Genomic DNA, 25,769 nt, shown 5'->3' on the forward strand with positions numbered 1-25,769 from the left:
ATCAATGCACCCGTAGTTGTTTGGCATATCTCGACTCGGTTGAGATTTGGATTTGGGTCACATAAATGTGCACCCGAGTTAAGGAAAATAAATTATTAAAGGCGTGCCTAAAGCAACTAGCGTCTTGTTATTTTGGGGAAGGCCGTAAAATTCGCTAAACGGCCTGTCCTCGAATTCTAAGTATTTTAATATATACATTTAGAGGGCCCCGCAGCTTGTGCATTTTTTGTTTGTCGAGGCTCGTCTCATTCATTATTAAAAAGAATTTGCAATGTCATGGAAATGCATCTCAGACCACGTCACAATCAATGTACCCGTGATTAGAGATACATTTCGATTTCGTTGAGATTTGGATTTGGGTCACATAAATGTGCACCCGAGTTTAAGGAGATAACATTATTAAATACGCGCCTAAAGCGACTAGCGCAGGGTTATTTTGAGAAAAAGCCGTGAAGTTCGCTAAGCGGCCGATCCCGAGTTCTAAGTAATTAACACATACATTTGTGAGGGCCCCGCAATCTATACATTTTACTAGGCGAGGCTCATCTCATTTATTTTAAATGGACAAATCCTAAAGCGACTACATCTTTTCTATTAAAATTAGTCTCTAAAATAAATAAAGAAAATCCTAATTAATTACGAGCCTTTTTTTATTATTTAAGAAAGCATGGCATACTAATTGCTATATTAATACAAATATTGATGAACAGGAATTTTACTAAAAAAAATTCGAAATTATAAAAAAAATAAAAATTCGACAACTAATATTCAAAAGAATCAAATATAGTTAGATTGAAGCTCGCATTATTGTATATAAAAAAAAACTATTGGAACTAATTATTCACAACCATTTGAAACTGGATTTAACCATAATTACTAAAGCTTATTAGAAAGTTTATTAGACTTAAATGTTCTTCTAATTTTGTTTGAAGTCAAATCATGCCTTAATACCTAATTCACGAAATTTAGTTCAAATTCATGCCTTAGCTAAGTTTAACTACTTGTTCACGATTAACCTACTGTTGATAATCTTAGAACCTTCATAGCTAGTGAATTAACCCGTTTTGCCAAGCCGATTCATTAAAGACTAACTTATGTTATTTTCTCTTATTCCAATTATTATTCAATAATACATAAAATAGCCTAAATACAATCAATAAAAGGAACAGAGAAAAAGCGAAATTAAAACTTCAAAATTCGATTCTTCATATGTATTCATGCTTCCACATTTTTAGCTTGCAATAACTAGTATTACATTCGTGTACCTGGTATTGGAAAACAAGAGAAGATGAAGATGAGAAGCAACAACAGTAGTAACAATGCAACACAACAACGACAGTCCAGCAACACAGGAATAGACCAGTAACAGTAGGAATAGCAGAAAACCCAGGAGACTATAAACGACTCCAAGTATAGAGAAGAAGTAAAAGGCAGGAAGGTTCTGACTATTTCAGATCTTAAGCGAGGCAATGAAGCAGTAACTATTCTTTTTCAACTTCAAAACTCTCCAAAATGAATTCTGCCCCTGTATATTCAGTGTATCCAGAATGTATATCGGGTGTATACTTCTCTCTCTATCTAGTTTTTCCTCTTTTTTCCACCCCCCTTCTTCCTAAATTTTCTCTTCTATTTATAACAAAATTTTCGAAATTTTCAGATTTGTTTTTTTATTATTTTATTATTTTTTTAATTAAAAGAAATCCCACTTATAAATTGCTTTTATTTTTTTAGAAAAAGAAATCCCACCTTTATTTACTTTTATTTTTAAAATTCAAACTTTAATTACTTTATCTTATTTAAAATCCCATTTTTTATTTTTTTAAAAGAGAATCTCACTTTATTTAACTTTTCTTTAAAAAACAAACCACTATCTTTTCTTTTTCTTTCAAAAATGCTACTTTCAATTACTTTAAATTTTTTTAAATTTTCAGATACCTTTATATTTATTTTTTAATTCCAACCTTCTTTTACTTTTAAATTTTTTAAAAAATTTCCACAAAACTTTTTATTTTTTTTTTAAAATTTTCTACATTCTTTTACTTTTTTTAAAAAAAAACAAAAGAGAATTTCACCTATTTTTACTTTTATATTTTTTTTTATTCAGTACTTCCCTTTTTCTTATTTTTTTTAAAATCATTCCCGAAATTATTATTTTTTTTAAAAAAAAAAATAATAAAATAAAATATTTTCGGATTTTTTATATATTAAAAAAACAAAAAATAAAACTATTAATAGTGATAATTCACATTTTATTTTTTTATTTTTTTGGTTTTGTTTTGTGTTGGACAAAAATGAAAAAGGGGTGTTGGGTTAATGGAGCGGACCGGGTCGACCCGGTTTGAAGTGGACCGGGTCATGGGGAAAGTTGGGCAATTATTTGGGCCTGTGGTTTGAAATTGAAGAAGTGGCCCAATCCGATTTTTCTTTGTATTTTTGTTCTCTTTTCTTCTTTTATTTTTCTAAAACTAAATTATAAAAGTCTTAAATTATTATTAAGAACTAAATTAAGTTATAAAAGCGCAAATTAACTTCCAATAACAATTAACGCACAATTAAGTAATAATTAAGCATAAAATTGTTCATTTGGACATTAAATGCTAAAAATGCAAAAAATGCCTATTTTTGTAATTTTTAATTTTTGTAAACAAATTTAATTATTAACAATTGTAGAATTAAATCCTACATGCAAAATGCGACATATTTTGTATTTTTTATTAATTTAACAAATAAACATGCATAGACAAACATACAAATAGTTACACAAAATATCACAAAATATCACAAAAATTGCACACCAAGAAAAATTATTTTATTTTTGAATTTTTTGGGAGTAATTCTCATATAGGGCAAAAATCACGTGCTTACAGCTGCCCCTCTTTGCCCGAAGACACGAAGGGTTTTCGTGCAAAGATAAAGCGAGCGATTTTTGCCCATCCGAGTACTCCGTGTGAAACATTTTTTTTTGAAAAAGATTTGACCGAACCTTTGCTTCAAAGGTTTCCTACATATCCTGGGCTAAACAGGAATCAGGTCAATGTAGTTCGGGAAGTTTTGGTAGCTGGGACTACCGTGGGACTGCAATGTTACTATTGTTGCATGCTATTACCACTGCTTACCGATCTCTTTGTTACACCGTGCTTAAAAGAAAACAAGAAGCTAGGCTAGACTGCAACTTGTTCTTGTTGCCTTGCTTTCTTGTCGGCTTGTGTTTCCTCCGGTGCTTTTCTTCCGTGAATTTGGGGATGTGGCCTTTTGCTTTTCTGAATACCAGTTTTCATCATTTTGTTCGGTCCGCTGGGGACATGGCTTCCTTCATTAAGCTTTTTGGCGGTTCCTCTAGGGGTACGGCTCTCTTCATCAGATCTGTTATGCTGGGCATAATTTAATGTTCATAGGGCGCTTCTTTCAAGACGCGTCTTTTCTTCCTTTTGACTCATGCGCTTGAACTTGTGCTGGGACCTCTTGTTGCAACCTTCTGCTTTCCGGTGCTGGGGATTTTTATTGTTTCCTGCTGGGGATTCCTGTTGTAACCTTCTACCTTCCGGTGGGCTACTGATTTCAAGATCTGCAGTATAAGACTCAAAAGTATTCCTCTCGTTATACAGGTGGGCACCTGAATGCAAAAATATGAAATGTATGCCCGCATTATACTGGTGGGCGACCTAGAACAGAAATGAAAAGACAGAAATGTATTCCCGCATTATACTGGTGGGCGACCTAGAACAGAAATGAAAAGACAGAAAATGTATTCCCGCATTATACTGGTGGGCGACCTAGAACAAAAATGTATTCCCGCATTATACTGGTGGGCGACCTAGAACAGAAATGTATTCCCGCATTATACTGGTGGGCGACCTAGAACAGAAATGTATTCCCGCATTATACTGGTGGGCGACCTAGAACAGAAATGTATTCCCGCATTATACTGGTGGGCGACCTAGAACAGAAATGTATTCCCGCATTATACTGGTGGGCGACCTAGAACAGAAATGTATTCCCGCATTATACTGGTGGGTGACCTAGAACAGAAATGTAATCCCGCATTATACTGGTGGGCGACCTAGAATAGAAATGAAAAGACAGAAATGTATTCTCGCATTATACTGGTGGGCGACCTAGAACAAAAATGTATTCCCGCATTATACTGGTGGGCGACCAGAACATGAAATGTATTCCCGCATTATACTGGTGGGCGACCTAGAACAGAAATGTATTTGTTTCCTCGTTCCTCCGAGAAAATTTTTGACAACGACAGAAAATTTTCTGCCCCGGTTTTGGTGACCTTTCTGGCATCGCATCCTTCTGCCATCATCAACCTTTATTTTCCTGCAGCAGACAAAAGGACTTTGTTAGTTTTAATCCTAGTGTTAATTTTCCGGTTTTCTTTTCTTGCTCTGTGCCCCCACCACTAGTTGGGGAACAAAGTTGCTTGTTGGGGGTGACCTGTCTGATGGGGATGGTTTTCCCCCTTTTCTGCTTTTCTCTTTACAGAATCAAACTGTGGGAGTCTGCTTCCCTCCCGAAACCACTCCTTTAGGAGTTTTATTTCCTCCCGGAATGGCAAGGCATAGAATTGCATTGCCTGGGGATATCTTGCACCGGATTAATTTCCCTTTCTTGTGGCGTCTGACCACTTCGGATTTGGGTCCGGGATTTATCAACATTCTGCGGGGAAACCTTCTCGGAACTTGGTCCACAAGTTCTTCACCCGTCATTTTCCGCTCTCTTTACGTCACCCTTCTTTCTACATAATTCATCCTTTGGTTTTGCAGCCGATGCCTTTTGTCTTATTGCCTCGGCTCTTGGCCTATCCTTTCGTATTTTTCTTTTGTACCCCTTCGGCCTCTGGTAGTAAACTTTGAAAAATCTTTTTCAAAACGAATTCTTAGCAAGAAAAATGAAAAAGATAGAAAAGGAGGAAAATCTCTCTGAACCAATACTTGGTGGAAAAAGGAGAAGAGAAGAACTTATCTAGAAGACATGACTGGTCCTTGTGATCCTGACATGCACCGTAGATTCCTGACCCAGTCTATTTGTATCAATCAACTTGCCTGATGACCTTACTTGCTGGGGATAAGTGGGTGTCCATTTCTTTGCGAACGCGGACCCTTTTGTTGATCTGTCTTGTCGCCTCATAGTGCCCTTCGAGGGGTTTTCACTAATGAGACTCTCTCTTTTCTCTCAGCTCCCGGCGCCTTATGGTGCCTGTGAAGGTTTTCACCGATAAGACTCTCTCATTTTATATCTCTCATCTTTCGTCGCCTTGTGGTGCCTGCGAAGGTTTTCACCGCCAAGACTCTCTCATTTTATTTCTTCAACGGAGAATTGGAGTGCTGTCGATATGATCCTCTCTTTTGGAGATTCCTTTGGACTATCAATTCATTTCCAGTTTTATGATCCTCTTCTTCGCCGGGGATCAGTGTATTATTCTCGGCTTTATTTGCCTGACTTGGCACCTCTTGGATATTGATCGGGAGGTCTTTTGGACGTCGATGTTGGTTTTGGTGTGGGGCTAAAAGAAAGGCTATCAAAAAATGAAATAACTTTGATGGGTGATCCGCTACAACTTTTGGAATCAAACCTTTGTTGGAACTTTAAAACATAACCTCTGCCCCGGTTTTCTTGCTTGGGGGATTTTATTTTTTACACTATGTTGAGCTACGTGCGTTACGCACACTGTGCCTATTATTCACACTATGTACACTATGCACACTATGACTGAGCCGTGAGGCGCCTACGTATCCTTTTTGAGGAATCAGGTCAAACGTAGTTCCCACGGTTTTGTTTTTCTTGTGATTTTATCTTTTTCTTTTTCATTTTCTTTTACAATTTTCTTTTTCCTTCTCTTTTTTTTTCTTTTTATATTTATTATTATTTTTTTCATTAGTGATTCCAAAAGAGGGATATGAAAGAATAACCTAAGGCTCTAAAGGGGGAAACAAGGGTAAAAAGTGTTTGGATAGAAGAAAGAATTGCCTCCGTCATTTCATTATCCAATAAGTACCAAATACAAACAAACGAACCAATAATTGCCATAATCAAAGAAATTACGCATAATATCTCTTGACTGCATCCGAATTGATAGCCATGTCAACACATCTTCCCTCGATATCCGTCAAACACAAAGCACCGTTGGACAATACTCTGGTCACGATATAAGGCCCTTGCCAATTTGGGGCGAACTTGCCTTTTGCCTCGACCTGATGTGGAAGGATCTTCTTCAATACCTGCTGCCCTATTTCAAACTTCCTGGGGCGTACCTTCTTATTGTATGCCCTTGCCATTCTCTTCTGATATAGCTGACCATGGCACACTGCTGACAATCTTTTCTCGTCTATCAAGCTCAACTGTTCTAGTCGAGCTTTGACCCATTCATCATCATCAATTTCGGCTTCAACGACAATCCGGAGGGACGGAATTTCGACCTCCGCTGGTATTACGGCCTCAGTTCCGTACACCAACAAGTAAGGAGTTGCACCTATGGAAGTCCGGACGGTAGTGCGATAACCCAACAAAGCAAAGGGTAATCTCTCGTGCCATTGTCTGGACCCTTCCACCATCTTCCGCAGTATCTTCTTGATGTTCTTATTGGCTGCTTCGACCGCTCCATTCGCCTTAGGACGATATGGGGTGGAATTGCGGTGTGTAATCTTGAATTGTTGACATACCTCTCTCATCAGGCTGTTATTAAGATTTGCACCGTTATCCATGATGATTACTTTTGGGATCCCAAATCTGCAGATGATATGGGAGTGCACAAAATCCACCACTGCCTTTTTAGTTACCGACTTGAAGGTTTTAGCCTCAACCCATTTGGTGAAGTAGTCAATGGTTACTAGAATGAACCTATGACCGTTGAATGCTGCCGGCTCGATAGGTCCAATGACATCCATGCCCCATGCCACAAATGGCCAGGGTGCTGACATCGTATGTAACTCTGTTGGCGGAGAATGAATCAGATCTCCATGTATCTGACACTGATGGCATTTTCTCACGAAAGAGATACAGTCATGCTCCATGGTAAGCCAATAATACCCTGCTCGAAGGATCTTCCTTGCCAATACATATCCGCTCATATGTGGCCCGCAAACTCCAGCATGTACCTCTGCCATGGCCGTCGTGGCTTGACCGGCGTCTATACATCTTAACAATCCCAAATCCGGGGTTCTTTTGTACAAAAATCCTCCACTGAGGAAGAAACCATTCGACAAACGCCGAAGGGCTCTTTTTTGGTCTCCAGTGGCCTGTTCCGGATATATCCCCATTCTGAGGTACTCCTTGATATCATGAAACCAAGGCTCACCATCTGCTTCATCTTCCACCGCGTTGCAATAAGCGTGCTGATCACGAACCTGGATGTGCAGAGGGTCAACATACATTTTGTCAGGGTGGTGCAACATTGATGCTAAGGTGGCCAATGCATCCGCAACCTCACTATGAACTCTTGGGATATGTTTGAATTTCACCGATCGAAATTGCTTGCTCAGATCGTGCAAGCATTGTCGATAAGGTATGAGTTTCAAGTCCCGTGTTTCCCATTCGCCCTGAATCTGATGTACCAAGAGGTCCTAGTCTCCCAAAACCAAAACGTCTTGGACATCCATGTCCGCAGCCAATCGCAGACCCAAAATGCAAGCTTCATACTCGGCCATATTATTGGTGCAATAGAAGCGTAGTTGAGCCATAACAGGATAATGGTGTCCTGTTTCAGAAATGAGTACTGCTCCTATTCCAACCCCTTTCGCGTTTGCAGCTCCATCGAAGAAAAGCTTCCAACCCGGTTTCTCGGGTAACGCCAGCTCACTTGTATGCATCACTTCTTCGTCGGGAAAATACATTCTTAAAGGCTCGTATTTTTCATCAACGGGATTCTCTGCCAAATGGTCGGCCAGCGCTTGGGCTTTCATGGCTGTCCTCGTCATATAGACGATATCGAACTCTGTGAGCAGAATTTGCCATTTTGCCAACCTCCCTATGGGCATAGGTTTCTGAAAGATATACTTCAATGGGTCCAAACGGGATATGAGATAAGTAGTATACGAGGACAGGTAGTGTTTCAACTTCTGAGCTACCCAAGTTAGGGCGCAACATGTTTTCTCGAGTTGAGTGTACTTGACCTCATATACTGTGAATTTCTTGCTAAGATAGTAGATGGCCTGCTCCTTCCTTCCTGTGTCATCGTGTTGCCCCAGTACACAACCAAATGAATTTTCTAGGACCGTCAGATAAAGAATTAAGGGCTTCCCTGGCTTAGGCGGGACCAACACGGGTGGATTAGACAGATACCCTTTGATTTGGTCGAAAGCCTCTTGACACTCTGCCGTCCAACTTACCGCAACATCCTTTTTCAACAGCCGAAATATGGGCTCACAAGTTGCTGTGAGTTGAGCGATGAACCTGCTGATGTAATTGAGTCTACCCAACAGACTCATTACCTCTGTTTTGTTCTTTGGTGGTGGCAAATCTCGGATGGATTCGATCTTAGATGGGTCCAGCTCAATACCCCGTCGACTGACGATGAATCCTAACAGCTTTCCTGATGGAACCCCGAATGCGCATTTGGCCGGGTTAAGCTTGATATCATACCTTCGGAGTCTTTGGAAGAATCTCTTTAGGTCTGCTACATGGTCTTCCTGACGCCAAGACTTTATGATCACATCATCTACGTATACCTCAATTTCTTTGTGTATCATGTCGTGAAACACAGCAGTCATTGCTCGTATGTACGTTGCCCCGGCATTCTTCAGTCCGAACGGCATTACCCGATAGCAGTAAGTTCCCCATAGCGTGATAAATGCTGTCTTTTCTGCATCTTCCTCGTCCATTAGGATCTGATGATAACCCGCATAGCAATCCACAAAGGATCCGATCTCGCGCCCAGCGCAATTATCGATCAAGATATGGATGTTGGGCAATGGAAAATTGTCATTGGGACTTGCTTTGTTGAGGTTGCGGTAGTCGACGCACACCCTGATTTTCCCATCCTTCTTTGGAACTGGTACCACATTGGCCAACCACTCGGGATATCGAGTGACCCGAATGACCTTCGCCTGCAACTGCTTAATCACCTCTTCTTTGATCTTTATACTCATTTCTGTTTTAAATTTCCTTAGCTTTTGCTTGACCGGAGGGTATGCCGGGTCAGTGGGCAATTTGTGAACCACTAAATTGGTGCTTAATCCCGGCATATCATCATATGACCATGCAAAAACATCTTTGAATTCCACGAGGGTTTTGATCAATTCTTCCCTGATATTCGGCTCAATATGGATGCTGATCTTGGTTTCTCGGACATTATCAGCGTCTCCTAGATTCACAGCCTCAGTGTCATTTAGGTTAGGTTTGGGTTTTTCTTCAAATTGGCACAGTTCTCGGTTTATTTCTTCGAAGGCTTTATCTTCGTCATATTCAGATTCATCGTCACAAATGACCTCTTGTATAATTAAGTCGGATTCAGATTGATTTATTAGACTAGGTCGAAGATCCGCTGTGCATTCCATGTCATTAGAACCAGTAAAAAGAGAACTGTTCAGAAAGAAAAAGAACAAGACAAAATTAAAATGAGACAAAAGAAGAGAACTTTATTAAACTTGCGGGATAAAAGGGTTCACACTTTTACAAAACAAAAGTATAATTTGGATTACACCCTGGAATAATCCGAACAAAACAAAACAAACAAAAAACATAAATCAAAGCCTACTACCAAGACTCCCCTCGGACAGGAAGAGGAGTAACCGTCCAATTGTTGGTCTTGGCCTTAGGCCCCACAAATTGTATCTCCGCTCTGCTGGAACTCTCTCCAGCTTCTACCATACTGACATCAGCGAATAGCCTCTCAAAACTCTGATTCAGGTCCCCATCCATACCAATCAATGGTCCAAGAATATTTGGGACTGGCGGCCCCTTGGCGCTTGCTCTGACAAAAGACCTTGAGAGACATGGCACCGGCTTGGGCAGAAACCAAATTCTCTTCTTCATTTTTCGCGCTTGCTTCCTATCTGCCGCGGTTGGTTTGAACCCCAAACCGAAGTTTTCCAAGTTCTTGGGCAGGGAGACAGGTTGGACAATCCCCTGAAGCTCAACTCCCAGGCCTTTTCCTGGCACGAACCCGTTGCCCAGCATTTCCGAGACCATCATGATTGTTACGGAAGCTACCCTAGGGTACTGAAGGATCTCACCCTCAGAAATCTTGTTTGCCGACATTGTATCGAAAATCTGGTAGACCCAAGGACCTTTGTCATCATCGGTCTCTATGAATGGCACAATGGCGCCACCTATGGTGCATGACGTGTCCTCGCCGTGTAGTATGACCTCTTGTCTATCCCACTCGAACTTGACCATCTGATGTAGGGTGGAAGGCACTGCTTTGGCTGCGTGGATCCATGGTCGTCCTAACAGCATGTTATAAGATACTGTGGCTTCTAATACCTGGAATTCCATGGTAAACTGGACCGGACCGATGGTCAATTCAAGAACAACATCCCCCACAGTGGCTGTTCCATTTCTGTCAAATCCCCAGACACAGATGCTATTATTGTGGATTCTTCCGTGGTCGATCTTTAACTGGTTCAGAGTGGATAATGGACAAATATTGGCACTCGAACTGTTATCCACCAATACCCAAGCAACTACCGAGTTTTCGCATTTGACAGTTAGGTAGAGAGCTTTATTGTGCTCCGTACCTTCCACTGGCAGATCATCATCTGAGAATGTTACCCTATTCACCTCGAAAATCTTGTTGGCAATGGTTTCCAGGTGGTTTACAGAAATCTCGTTGGGTACATGAGCTTCGTTTAATATTTTCATCAGGGCCCGACGATGCTCCTCAGAATGGATTAGTAATGACAGCAGCGAGATCTGGGCCGGTGTTTTCCTCAGCTGTTCGACCACGGAGTAGTCCTGTACTTTCATCTTCCTCAAGAACTCCTCAGCCTCTTCTTCATACACATGTTTCTTGGTTGTAGTGGGGTTGGTTTTTCTCAGCTCCACCGGAGCAAAACACCGACCTGATCGAGTCAGCCCTTGCGCTTCACAACTAACTTCCTCCACTTGTTTTCCTTTGTACATCACCACTGCCTTCTCGTATTTCCAAGGCACAGCCTTGCTATCAATCATCGGCAGTTGAACTACAGGCTTTATGGTGACCAGTTCCCTGTATACCCCTTTCAACACAACCGCAGGTGTGGGCGGAGCCCCTGATATTACCAACTTGTTTGGCTCGGATTTGCTTGTTATGGCGGACGGGCTCTTTCCCAATATCACTACCGGCTTGATGCCTTCTCCCTGGGACTGTACCCCCGTTCCTCCACAGGTCGGTCCTTCTTTCGGAGCGGCCTGGATCATCATCACTGTTTGTGCGGGTTTTCTCAATTCTCCTCCCTCATACACCAACTCAATCATGTGAGTCTCGAGGTGCGCTGGCAGTGGGTTCTGGTTGATGTTAGGAGCCTCCGGTGTCTGTACCTCGATCTTATTGGTATCAATAAGATCCTATATGGCATGCCTCAACTTCCAACACTTTTCGGTATCATGCCCCAGCATCCCTGAGCAGTACTCACAGCTTACTGATCGGTCCAAATTCTGGGGTGGGGGATTTGGTTCTCGAGTCTGGACAGGACTAACCAAACCCAATTGCCTCAATTTGTGGAACAAAGCGGTGTAGGTTTCTCCCAACTCGGTGAAAGTTCTGTGTTTCCGCAGCTTGTCATTCCTAGCATCCGGATTTCCCCGAAAGCCTACCCCTGGAGGGTTTCTATATGCCCTCGGTGGAGGATAGGTGTTTTGTGGTGGTGCATATGTGTTCTGGGGAGCCGGCGCGCGCCATTGCGGGCGAACCGGAGGCTGAGTGTATGTCTGGGCTTGGTGTATGGAGAAATGTGGTTCTCGAGGTGGATAGTAGTGCTGTGTTGGGCTGTATGGGTAGTTTGGCCTGTGGGGCCTGGATTGGTTGTAGTGGGGTTTTCCAGACCTGGGCCAACTGCTTGCCTCAATCGTGGCAATTTCTTCTTTCTTCCTTCTTCCCAGCGCACCTCCCGTGCCGCTCTGAATAGCCTGGGTTGTGGCCTTGAGTGCCGAGTAATTCAGGATTTTGTCAGACCTCAGACCCTCCTCTATCATGACCCCTATCTTTACTACCTCGTTGAAGGATTTTCCAACCGTCGTCACCAAGTGACCAAAACAGGTTGGATCCAGTGTTTGCAAGAAGTAGTCCACCATTTCTCCCTCTCTCATGGGAGGATCCACTCTAGCTGCTTGTTCTCTCCAGCAGAACCCGTACTCGCGAAAACTTTCCCCGGGCTTCTTCCCGGTCCTCAATAATGTGAGACGGTCAGGGACTATCTCGAGATTGTATTGGAAATGACCTGCGAAAGCCTGCGCCAGATAATCCCAAGTGTACCATCTGCTGGAATCTTGCCTGGTATACCATTCTAGTGCCGATCCGCTCAGACTTTGGCCGAAATAAGCTATCAGCAGCTCATCTTTGCCACCTGCCCCTCTCATTTTGCTACAGAATCCCCGCAAATGCGCCATGGGATCACCGTGCCCTTCATATAAATCAAACTTAGGCATCTTGAACCCAACCGGGAGTTGGACATCCGGGAAAAGGCATAGATCTTTGTAGGCCACGCTGACCTGGTTTCCCAATCCGTGCAGGTTCCTGAAGGACTGCTCCAGGCTTTTGAATTTCCTCAATACCTCATCTTGTTCTGGGGCTTTAACCGGCTTTTCAATTTCTGTCGGTACCTCCAAATGCGGATTGTAAGCATGTGGTTCGGGGGCATGGAATGTAGGCTCAGGGGGATAGTATTGCGTATCGGGAGCCTGAAACAATGGCTCGATGGCCGTTCTCTGCAGGGTGGCTGATGTGGGTCCCGCAAATGTGGGAACATTTGGTGTTGGGAGAGGTTGATGCGGTGGTGGAGTTTGGGAATCGTGGGGGCTTCTTTCTTGATGATAACGGGGATTTGTGAGGCTTGTTGAAGGGCCGGAGTGATGGTATTCCGGCATGTGCCCCAGTGGCTCAGGGTTCTTTTGTGCTTTGGCTAAAGCTAGCTGCATTGCATTCATCTCTAGTCCCATCCTTTCAATCTTTTCCATCGCTTCTTTTAACAACTGGCTCATCGGCCTTTCTCCCTCGGTACTATTCTCTGAAGTAGTCATGCTTGTTGCTACTGGTCCTTTGGATCTGGTTTGGTAAGGGTGTGTTGCCAGAATTCTTTAACAACTAACTGTCTGGATGCAGACAACAACAAACTTTGTTAGCGTTAGAGCTTAACAGATTTGATAACAACACATCGAGGATGCAATGCTCCTAGGCAGTTAACCGTTTCTAACATGCTTTGCTTCAAACAACATGCGTCATCCCGGCTTGCTCATTTGTCCTTTTAAAGCACTTTGGGAAAACCTGTATTTTATTTTATTTTTGTATTTATTATTTTTCTTTTTCTTTCTTTATTAAAGGCGGTCGAATCTTATGGGGATTGCCTACGTATCACGTCCCCGCGCGAATCAGACCAGGCGTAGTTCTGCCACAAAGTAAAGACACACAAAATTCTTTTTTGGAATCATTAAATTCATCATCAAAATTTGATATTACAAATTACTTCAAACAAAAGAATAGCAACAGTACAGACTCCACAGTTTTTAAATTGATTTGACTGAAAGAAAAGAAAACAACATATGGGACAGCTACAAAGCCAAATAAATGGGATTCGACCAAAGATTAATTTTCCAACTTAGGGGCCCGCGAGGCATCATTCGGCCTTTCCGCGGCCCTTGGTGTGAGGTCCCTCTGCAAGCTCTTCAACTCGTTCATAATCCGGTGGACGCAGCCCATGATGGAAACAAAGGAGGGTCTTCCGAGGTATTTGCTCACATGCTAGGCATTTCATGTAGATGTAATGCCCAATTTCGTCGATCCTTCCTCGAATGTTGTCCCTTTCAATGAACAATTGCCTGATTTGTCGGTTCTTCAATCCCAGTGCCTGAGCATTGTCGACAAGTCGATCCTGGAACAACTCCATTTGTCTTTCCATGCAGGCCATTGCATCGTAACAATGTCTTCTGTCGGCCTGAGCATCTCGTGCTTGGTTGATGACCTGATCATGTAGAGTGGAGTTCTTTTCCCTTAATATCCCGATGCTCATTTTATAATCCCTTATGACCTGTTGCAGACGCTGCCTCCGGGCCATTGTGCATTTTGCCCATCTGACCTTCATCCTTGCTACGCGAGCTTCTGATTGTTCTAATTCTTCTTGTCTTTGGACGACCTGATTTTTCAAACTTGTTATCAACCTTTCGTCGGAGCGACGTTTCTGTCGGTCAATGTTACTGCTGGCTTGGCGTAGGCGGGCCTTTAGTGTCTGGTTCTCTTGGGCTAGCTTGTTCTTTTCGCCCTGCTCCAAGGCGACTTGCACGTTGTTCTCAAATATAAGCCTCTCGACTTGTTGCTTTAGCTTCCCGATTTCAGCCCGGTAACCTTCTTCCCTTTTTAACCAGCCCCACTCTACCTGTGAAGATTCCTCAAAGCCTTGGATGTGAGCTTTCTTAGTTGGTCTCTGATGTTCAAGCTCTTTTCTGTACCACGAGAGGTATTTTGGCGACACTTCGCCCTTGGCCCGATCTCGTACACAAGTATCTAACTTCAAGGTTTGACATTCATTCCAGATCCTCCGAACGAATGCTTCAGGGAACTGCCCACCTGGTCCGATTTCGACCACCTGGCTACTGAGATCTTCTTCCTTCGGGATTATTTGGTATCGTCCCAACTGTCTCAACACTCTACATGGTGCGTAGGGATGGATACTTTGGAGACCCATCAACAACAAAGAAGATTCGGTGGCTGACATGTGTATGACCTCGTCTAGGGGTAGCCACTAGAATGCCCACTCTATCTGGTTTGCTGAAATAGAGCGCAGTAGCGTGACCCATTCGGCGACCCCTTCCGGCAATCTGAAACCGTCGATCCTGGTGGGAAACTCTTCTATACAAGTCTTTTGTGATGACCCATATTTCAGCAATTGAGGGCGATGACATAGATGCTCTATCATCCACATTTGCAGTAGTATGTTACATCCTTCGAAGAAAACCCCTCCGGTTTTGCAAATAGTGAGTGCGCGGAAAATATCTGCTATTATCATTGGTGCTAGAGTGCTGTTTTCTTGCTTGAGCAAAGTGCTGACGACCCCAGCGATTTGTATGTTAATTTTCCCATCCTTTCTAGGGAACACCAGAAAACCTAGAAAGGCTATCATGAAAGCAATACATCTATGCCATTCCCATTTCAAACGGCTTTCCCCACTGCAAATCTTATTCTCGGGGTTGTTGAACCCTCCCAAATGACCGTACCTGTCATACAGAAATGCAAAACTACAAAACCCTTTTGATAACTCTGGGTTATGTACCGTTTTACGGATCTTTACGATGTCCAGGAATTTGTGTATGGTTACGATCCTTGCTGCAATGAGATACTGCTCTTTCATAGGGATGTTAGGACATCCAATGTATCCTGCCAACTCCTCCAGTGTCGGGGTGAGTTCGAAATCTGAGAAGTGAAATACGTTGTGAGCGGAGTCCCAAAATGAAATTAGAGCCCTGATAACGTCCCCTCGTGGATCGATGTCCAGCAATCCAACAAAATTTCCCAAGTATATTTTGACTGTATCTTGCCCTGATCCTCCCAAGTCGTTCCACCACATGCGTAAGCCCAGAGGAACTTTGTTTATAATGGCCTCAGATGAACTCCTACTTGTGATCATTCTGCAAATTTATTAAGGTGATTTTAGACAAGGATTTTTTTTTTTTATTTATTTTGACTCCAAACATTTTTTTTTGAAAGAAATAATATGTGTATATACATACATGGGTATATATATATAATTATTGGTAAAACAAAATCGGGGAGTTGGACCCGACAAGGGTTGCCTACGTATCCCACATCCGGTGGGAATCAAACCGACGTAGTTCGGGTAAGAAATTTATCACGGTTTTTTCAAAAATATTTGGACACTGCCTTTTAAGCGTGAAATTTTGAAATTCCTTTTTTCATTTTTTATTTATTTATTTATTTATTTATTTATTTATTTATTTATTTTTCAAAATTCTCGTTACCACCTGCCGGTCAACATGCAAATTTGAAGCAAATTAATGCGATAACAGATAAAATGCCACATGATGGTCTTTTTTTGTTCCAGGTTGCTATTCCTAGACGGGCCCAACCCCTGTGTTGAGCCCCCTAAGTCAAATGCAACGTGATGCAAATAAGTGCTTTCCTACTAGGGACCCGGCATGAAGTTATGTTTTACTAAGATTCAAACTGGGCGTTGTTCTAGACCTGGCTTACACGAGCGGACAACTCGAGTTGAGGAGGGGGCTACGTACCGGGGACCCGCGGGGTCGTCCGGCTTTGTAACTTATCCGAGCCTCTTTTTACTTGGGTATGACACTAACAGAATAGGGAGTCTCGACCAGCGAGCTTCTCCCCGGAGGTAAGAAGAGAAGGGTTTCGGCGCAGTTTATATATACAGTCAAATAATATCAAAGCGGTAACACACGTCATTTTGCACATGAATCACATATAAGAATATCAGATAATAAATAAAGCCAAATAGAACAATTATTTCAAGCTCGAATTTCTAACCCTGAACCAGTGGTTCTGGGTCTTTCGTCCCCAGCGGAGTCGCCAGAGCTGTCACACCTCCTTTTTCCGTCCCCGCGTGGGGTGGAGGAGAGTTTTTCCAATTAAAGGACAATCGAAACGGGATTTGTTTATTTATTTTAGATTCGCCACTTGGGATATTTAGGGTGTCCCAAGTCACCAATTTTAATCCCGAATCGAGGAAAAGAATGACTCCATATTACAGTCTGCGCACCAGAAATCCGGATAAGGAATTCTGTTAACCCGGGAGAAGGTGTTAGGCATTCCCGAGTTCCGTGGTTCTAGCACGGCCGCTCAACTGTTATATTCGGCTTGATTATCTGATTTTATACAAAAATGAACTTATGTGCAAAATTTTATCTTTTTACCGCTTTCTTACTTATTGTTATTATTTTACGAGAATTACAACGTCGTGGAAACATATCTCGAACCACGTTACATCAATGCACCCGTAGTTGTTTGGCATATCTCGACTCGGTTGAGATTTGGATTTGGGTCACATAAATGTGCACCCGAGTTAAGGAAAATAAATTATTAAAGGCGCGCCTAAAGCAACTAGCGTCTTGTTATTTTGAGGAAGGCCGTAAAATTCGCTAAACGGTCTGTCCTCGAATTCTAAGTATTTTAATATATACATTTAGAGGGCCCCGCAGCTTGTGCATTTTTTGTTTGTCGAGGCTCGTCTCATTCATTATTAAAAGGAATTTGCAATGTCATGGAAATGCATCTCAGACCACGTCACAATCAATGTACCCGTGATTAGAGACACATTTCGATTTCGTTGTGATTTGGATTTGGGTCACATAAATGTGCACCCGAGTTTAAGGAGATAACATTATTAAATACGCGCCTAAAGCGACTAGCGCAGGGTTATTTTGAGAAAAGGCCGTGAAGTTCGCTAAGCGGCCGATCCCGAGTTCTAAGTAATTAACACATACATTTGTGAGGGCCCCGCAATCTATACATTTTACTAGGCGAGGCTCATCTCATTTATTTTAAATGGGCAAATCCTAAAGCGACTACATCTTTTCTATTAAAATTAGTCTCTAAAATAAAGAAAGAAAATCCTAATTAATTACGAGCCTTTTTTTTTTATTTAAGAAAGCATGACATACTAATTGCTATATTAATACAAATATTGATGAACAGGAATTTTACTAAAAAAAATTCGAAATTATAAAAAAAAATAAAAATTCGACAACTAATATTCAAAAGAATCAAATATAGTTAGATTGAAGCTCGCATTGTTATATATAAAAAAAACTATTGGAACTAATTATTCACAACCATTTGAAACTGGATTTAACCATAATTACTAAAGCTTATTAGAAAGTTTATTAGACTTAAACGTTCTTCTAATTTTGTTTGAACTCAAATCATGCCTTAATACCTAATTCACGAAATTTAGTTCAAATTCATGCCTTAGCTAAGTTTAACTACTTGTTCACGATTAACCTACTGTTGATAATCTTAGAACCTTCATAGCTAGTGAATTAACCCGTTTTGCCAAGCCGATTCATTAAAGACTAACTTATGTTATTTTCTCTTATTCCAATTATTATTCAATAATACATAAAATAGCCTAAATACAATCAATAAAAGGAACAGAGAAAAAGCGAAATTAAAACTTCAAAATTCGATTCTTCATATGTATTCATGCTTCCACATTTTTAGCTTGCAATAACTAGTATTACATTCGTGTACCTGGTATTGGAAAACAAGAGAAGATGAAGATGAGAAGCAGCAACAGTAGTAACAATGCAACACAGCAACGATAGTCCAGCAACACAGGAATAGACCAGTAACAGTAGGAATAGCAGAAAACCCAGGAGACTATAAACGACTCCAAGTATAGAGAAGAAGTAAAAGGCAGGAAGGTTCTGACTATTTCAGATCTTAAGCGAGGCAATGAAGCAGTAACTATTCTTTTTCAACTTCAAAACTCTCCAAAATGAATTCTGCCCCTGTATATTCAGTGTATCCAGAATGTATATCGGGTGTATACTTCTCACTCCGCCCCCTCTTTTTTTCTTCTCTCTATCTAGTTTCTCCTCTCTTTTTTTCCACCTCCTCTTCCTAAATTTTCTCTTCTATTTATAGCAAAATTTTCGAAATTTTCAGATTTTTTTATTTTTTTTATTTTTTTAATTAAAAGAAATCCTATTTACAAATTGCTTTTATTTTTTTAGAAAAAGAAATCCCACCTTTATTTACTTTTATTTTTAAAATTCCAACTTTAATTACTTTATCTTATTTAAAATCCCACTTTTTATTTTTTTAAAAGAGAATCTCACTTTATTTAACTTTTCTTTAAAAAACAAACCACTATCTTTTCTTTTTCTTTCAAAAATGCTACTTTCAATTACTTTAAATTTTTTTAAATTTTTAGATACCTTTATATTTATTTTTTAATTCCAACCTTCTTTTACTTTTAAATTTTTTAAAAAATTTCCACAAAACTTTTTATTTTTTTTTAAATTTTCTACATTCGTTTACTTTATTTTTTAAAAAAGAAGAGAATTTCACCTATTTTTACTTTTATATTTTTTTTTATTCAGTACTTCCCTTTTTCTTATTTTTTTTTTAAAATCATTCCCGAAATTATTATATTTTTTTTAAAAAAAAAAAATAATAATAAAATAAAATATTTTCGGATTTTTTATATATAAAAAAAACAAAAAATAAAACTATTAATAGTGATAATTCACCTTTTATTTTTTTATTTTTTTGGTTTTGTTTTGTGTTGGACAAAAATGAAGAAGGGGTGTTGGGTTAATGGAGCGGACCGGGTCGACCCGGTTTGAAGTTGACCGGGTCATGGGGAAAGTTGGGCAATTATTTGGGCCTGTGGTTTGAAATTGAAGAAGTGGCCCAATCCGATTTTTATTTGTATTTTTGTTCTCTTTTCTTCTTTTATTTTTCTAAAACTAAATTATAAAAGTACTTAAATTATTATTAAGAACTAAATTAAGTTATAAAAGCGCAAATTAACTTCCAATAACAATTAACGCACAATTAAGTAATAATTAAGCATAAAATTGTTCATTTGGACATTAAATGCTAAAAATGCAAAAAATGCCTATTTTGTAATTTTTAATTTTTGTAAACAAATTTAATTATTAACAATTGTAGAATTAAATCCTACATGCAAAATGCGACATATTTTGTATTTTTTATTAATTTAACAAATAAACATGCATAGACAAACATACAAATAGTTACACAAAATATCACAAAAATTGCACACCAAGAAAAATTATTTTATTTTATAAATTTTTTGGGAGTAATTCTCATATAGGGCAAAAATCACGTGCTTACAGAGGGTACGTTGGGTCTTCATTCAATTTGTGAGTCATTACCTCCGGTGGTATTCATGTCATGTCAGAGTGGGACCAAGCAAAACAGTCCACGTTAGTTTTCAAAAATTCAATTAACTTACCTCTCATGCCTTGGCTTAGATTAGCCCCTACGTAGACTTTCTTATCAGGCCATTGTTCAAATAACGTCACAGCCTCCACTTCTTCAATTGTTGTTTTGATATTTTCCTTTTCTTCTGGTTCTTGAACGGTATCAGGCCTCGAATCCACATCTGTCCGCCCTTGTTTTGTTGAGGTTTGTGCTGTGGTGCCCTCAACTGCCTTCTGTGATTGCTATTTTTCTTCTTTTTTCGTACTTGAATCTACTACATAATTGATGCTCCTAGATGTAAGTTGATCCCCGTGGATTTGACATATTCCCAATGGTGATGGAAATTTGATAATTTGATTCAAGGTTGAAGGAACAACATCCATTTCATGGATCCATGGTCTCCCAAGGATCATATTGTAAGTCATCTCCATATCTACTACTTGAAACTTTGTATCTTTGACAACTCCTTCTGCGAATGTGGTGAGTGTTACCTCTCCTTTCGTCACAACACTAGAATTGTCAAATCCAGATAAAGTATGTGCCTTTGGTATTAATCTATCCTCAGCTTGCATCTCACGTAATACTCTTAGCAAAATAATGTTCACGAAATTACCTGGATCAATCAAAACTCGTTTCACATTAGTGTCATGTACAATTAAAGATATTACCAAGGCATCATTATGAAGAGATAATACGCCATCCGTATCAGTATCATCAAATGTAATGTTATCTTCTTCTAATACATGTCGCACCTGTTTTCCTTGGGTAATTGTGAATTTGAAAATTTTATTAGCTACAGTGTACGTTACGCCATTGATGTCTTCACTCCCGCTTATAACATTAACGGTCCTTTTTGGAGAAGGGGGTTTAGGGGATTCTTGCCTATTCTTCATGTAAGCTTGCTTACCTTTCTCACTGAATAACTCGGTGAGATACCCTTGTTTTAATAAATGATCAACTTCACTTTGTAGAAATCTATAGTCTGCTGTTTTATGCCCGTGATCATTATGAAACTCACACTAATGATTAGGGTTGTGCGTGTTTGGATTCAATCTCATCTCTTTTGGACATCGTACCTTGTCACCCATGCTTCTCAAAACAGCTACGAGCTCGGAAGTGCTCACATTGAAATTGTAACCGCCAAATCTCGCCTTCAAATTTCTATCATCATCTCGTGACTCATGGGTGTTTCGGTCATTCCTAAATCTTGATGAAGAGCCTGACTCTCTATTCCTTGATCTGTGATCATACCTTTGACTGTCCTGTTTTGATCGTGAATTTTTTCCCGCAGGTCCCATGTATGGATCGTACCTGTTTTACCGGACATTTTTTTGGTTTCCGCCCGTCTCGAACTTACTTTTTCTTCTTTTTGGAATCGTGGAATAGTATCTTCTTCTATCCTTAGCTTCGTGCTATACCTGTTGTAAACGTCATTCCACGTTGTAGCTGGGAATTCACGTAGACTTTCCTTGAGTCGCCTAGTAGCTTCTGAACTCTTTTCATTCAAATTTCTTGTGAAAGCTATAGCTGCCCAATTATCAGGTACACGTGGTAATGTCATTCTTTCACGTTGAAATCTGTCCACGAACTCCCTAAGCAATTCTGAGTCGCCTTGCTTGATCTTGAAAATATCTTCCATTCTTTTTTTGACTTTTTGAGCTCTCGAGTGTGCTTGGATGAAAGAATCTACAAGCTCAGTACAAGAATTTATAGAATTTTTGAGTAAAAGGGAATACCATGTTAATGCACCCTTGGTGAGTGTTTCACCGATTATTTTGACTAATACTGATTTAATCTCCTTCTTGGTCAAGTCGTTGCCTTTTACGCCTGTTGTGAATGCAGTCACGTGGTCTCATGGGTCTGTTGTTCCATCGTATTTTGGAATATCAGGCATTTTGAATTTCTTTGGAATCAGGAGGGGAGCAGCACTTGGCTTCCAGGGTTGTTGCAAGTATTTATCTGTATCTATCCCTTTAATTACGGGCGGCACCCCAGGTATTTGCTCTATGCGGTCACTTTGCTCCTTGAGTTATTTTTACAATGTTAGTACTAAATTTTGTAAATCAGAATTGACTAAGTTACCTGGTTCTCCCTCCTGTGATTCGCTGGGGGTTCCACCGCTACCTGAGTTGACAAGCCCGGAACGAGGGTTCTCCAAAGTGTTGTTGTTTGGAGTGGGTGTGGGTGATGCAACAGGTAACTGGCTAGCAAAAGCCTCAAGAGCTTTACTGACCTGTGCAACAATTAGTTTCTGCAAAGCTTCATCAATAGCTTCAACATTTTCAAATTGAGCGTTTTCATTTGTATGAGATCCATCAGGAGAGCCTTCACGAGATCGCCGAGGAGAGCCTCGTGGAGAAGGGACCGAGGTTTGATTACCCTGTGGATTTCCCTGAAGTTGTTGGTTTTCTTGGTTTCCTTGAATGCTGTCATTGTTGTTCGACATGGTTGATGTAACAAGGAAAGTTAAGCTAAAAGAGGGTAGATTATCAGATTTCCGGTAACAGAACCAATTTGTTTAACCAAAAAATGAGATTTCGGTCAAAGCTTTAATTTTAGAAGAACTCGGGTTACTAATAATGAAAAGTATATATGAAAGAGAGTAATTTTACTAGCAATGATATAATCAGAAGAAAGCAAGTAAACCAGTATATTCAGATTGTTTTTTCGTCTCCCTTACAATTGACCCATTCTCTCCCTTTTATAGCTATTTTGGGGATATGCGTTTTGCCTTTGTCATAATAAGGCCATTATGGACAATTAAAGACATTAAATGCTACGTTACATAATCATTGCATTTAATATAGATTCTCTAACGTTTTTAGTATTTAAGGCTCAGTAAATACTGTATTTATACTCCCATGTAGTGTCAGATTCATTCCCCTTAATTCTTGGAACCTAAATAAGCACGAACACTGAGTCTTTTACATAACCGCTCGTGCCTCTTCCTTTGCCTCTGCTCGCATCTGTTGCAACTCGTGTCTCTTTGCCAGTTATATCTCTTTGACCAGTCTATGTGTCATGACACGTCATCTTTACACCACTTTAATATGTAAACTTAATTTTTTTCAATACAGGCAGGAAAAGGATACTTAGAGGATAGGAGGCCATCTTCAAACATGGATCGTTATGTTGTGACTTCTATGATTGCAGAAACAACCATCCTTTGGAAACCATGACAGAATTGAAAATTTCCAGTTTTTGGTGGCTAATTACTCAATTGTTCTTTTCAAATGGATTAGTGGTTTGTTCTAGGGACAGGATTTCTGGTTTTTGCCTTTTCGCATATGAATGAAAATTCAGTAGAAAGAGAATCTTGAGATTAGATTAAACTCTCTTTTTATGTGAAGGCCTCACTTTTTCTATACGTGATCTTTTTTTTAATCACTTTCTAAAAGATTCAAAAGAGTAAATGATAAAGCAAAATAGACAGATTCTTTTCTTTTCTTTTCTCAGAGACCACTATGGCTGTTGTTTGTTCAATCAAGATTGTGATGGAGTTAAGAAGCAGAAAATGGAGTAAACAGAAAGCTAAGAAATTCAAAGACGATATCCTCTAAAAATTATCATAATTAAACATGCATCAAATTTTCTGTAATTGTTGGTGTAAAAGGAGTATTTACTTCTCCACCACAACCCTTGTTGGTGTTTTGTTAATTGTTTATACTTGAAAATATGGATATCAAGCTGGAATTTTCTTTTCTTTAAAAAAAATTTTCTGATGTGGCAATGGTGTCTTTTTCCAGTGACAAAAACTTGACTTTCTACGGAGTTGTACTATTTCTATGAAACTAACACGTGATTCAGTGATTTTGATAAATGAAAAATTAATATTTTGATTTTATTAATACAACGGGTAAAATTCGTGACTTTAACTAGACAGAAAAAAAAAAGAAAAGAAGTTGTTCTAGGTTTCTGTTGATACAAGAGGTCCAGTAATACAAAAAAACAATTTTCTGACTTTACTAATAAGTAAAAGTCAATGATCACGTATGAAATTAACGTTTCAAAGAACAGTTAAACACTTTTCACAAGTAATTTAGTTTTTTGCTTTCTTTAATATTTATTATTGAAAGAAAAAAAAAACACTTTTCACAATATTAGGTGCTCAATTAGTTTTCTTCTTTAAAACTTCAGACTTCTTTGAGTTTGTTTTCTTTGTGAAGAACTGACATTATCATAGATAAAGATACATTTGCGAAATTCGAATAAAAATGCAAAAAAGATACAATTACAGAAATAGACTTTTGCTAAGTGCAAAATTAATAAATGATACGATAATTAGATAGCCATTCATTATATTCTCTTCTATTCGAGAAAAGACCGTCTTATCTTTTGGTGTTTATTACGTTAGTTAATTTTCATTTTTCACGTACTATATTGTATAATCAAAAGATCCATTAGTCATTTTATTTTTTTCCCAATAATAGTATTTGTAATCATAAATTTGACCAAATTGCACGGGATTAGTTACGGTAGTAGCCTCGAACATCTCGAACTCGGGATGAGATTCCCTCCGGTGCTCTAATATTCAGCAATTCTCAATAGCTACCTAGATGTATGCCACGTGTGCAATTGAAGTTTCAAAGGCTTGGATTTACTTTGTGATTTTTAGAGTTGTCTATTTGCATTATTAATAAATTATAGTTTCTGTTATTTATTTATTTATTTATTAAATAGACAAAAAATGGTCGCTGCTGCATAAAAAATGGTCCAGATCATTCTTTTTTCAAATAAATGATCAATTTGTGAATCTTAAATTTAAGAAAATTCATCATATCCATGTAGAACAAGGTATGTTTTCTCTGGAAACTCAACTGAATTTTCTTCTACTAAGTGAATGTTAAAAAAAATTGGCATCTAGAAAAATGAAATAAATGAGATTTTGGTTACTTTAAAATAATGTGAAAGTGTAATAATGAGTGTAAAGAAAATCACAATGTTGAAGAAGAGAACAAAGTTAGTGAAGGAAGGTAAGAAAATGGCGTAAACTGATCATGTCAATTTTTTTTAATTTTCTAAGCATTATTTATTAATTAAGCAAATAAAGAAAGAATAGTATAACATAAATCCAGGCCATTGAAACTTCAGCTGCACACATGGCATCATCTAATTAATCTATTGAGAATTACTGGACATTATATTAATGCAGGGGATCTTAAATTTTGTCGCATAAATTTATATGTTTTGAATTTTTGATATATATAATCATTCACGATAATACCACCGCATATAGTTCAAAAGAGGTCATCAAATCTCGGTCGCAAGATACATGAGTTTACATTCTAAAATATAAAAAAAATAAAAAAATACAAGCTATAAAAGCAAAAGACAATCAAAATATAGTTAGAAATTTACCATTTCTTCTAAAAATCTAGTGTGACTCACATATTAGGTAATAAATTATTTACCTTGTTTCTCAAGTAAATAATATATCATATAATATTATGTAGTTATGTATATATGGTTGATGGAAAGAAATATTTTTTTATTAAAAGTCCTAGGGCAATAATAATTTATGGAAAAGTTCTTAGGGCTAATTTTACCTAAGAGTCCCTAGCCTACGTAGGCCTATAAATACTCTTGTGCCTATCGTAGAAGGCTCTCTGCTAAAAGTTTCAAAGGCGATTCTCGACAACGCTTGAACAACAATGGTTGAAGGTACGTTCCTATTAATATTTCGGCGTGAAGGTTCGTGTGTGTG

The 25,769-nt window shown here is 39.2% G+C and overlaps 1 pseudogene; it reads left to right on the plus strand.

Annotated features, from left to right (window-relative positions):
* Positions 1 to 23,244, plus strand: part of LOC107804167 (glutamine synthetase cytosolic isozyme-like) — a 71,571-nt pseudogene extending 48,327 nt beyond the window's left edge.
* Positions 23,245 to 25,769: the final 2,525 nt, after the last annotated feature.

The sequence above is a fragment of the Nicotiana tabacum genome, chromosome 20 (assembly GCF_000715075.1).
Source record: "Nicotiana tabacum cultivar K326 chromosome 20, ASM71507v2, whole genome shotgun sequence".
Taxonomy (NCBI): Eukaryota; Viridiplantae; Streptophyta; class Magnoliopsida; order Solanales; family Solanaceae; genus Nicotiana; species Nicotiana tabacum.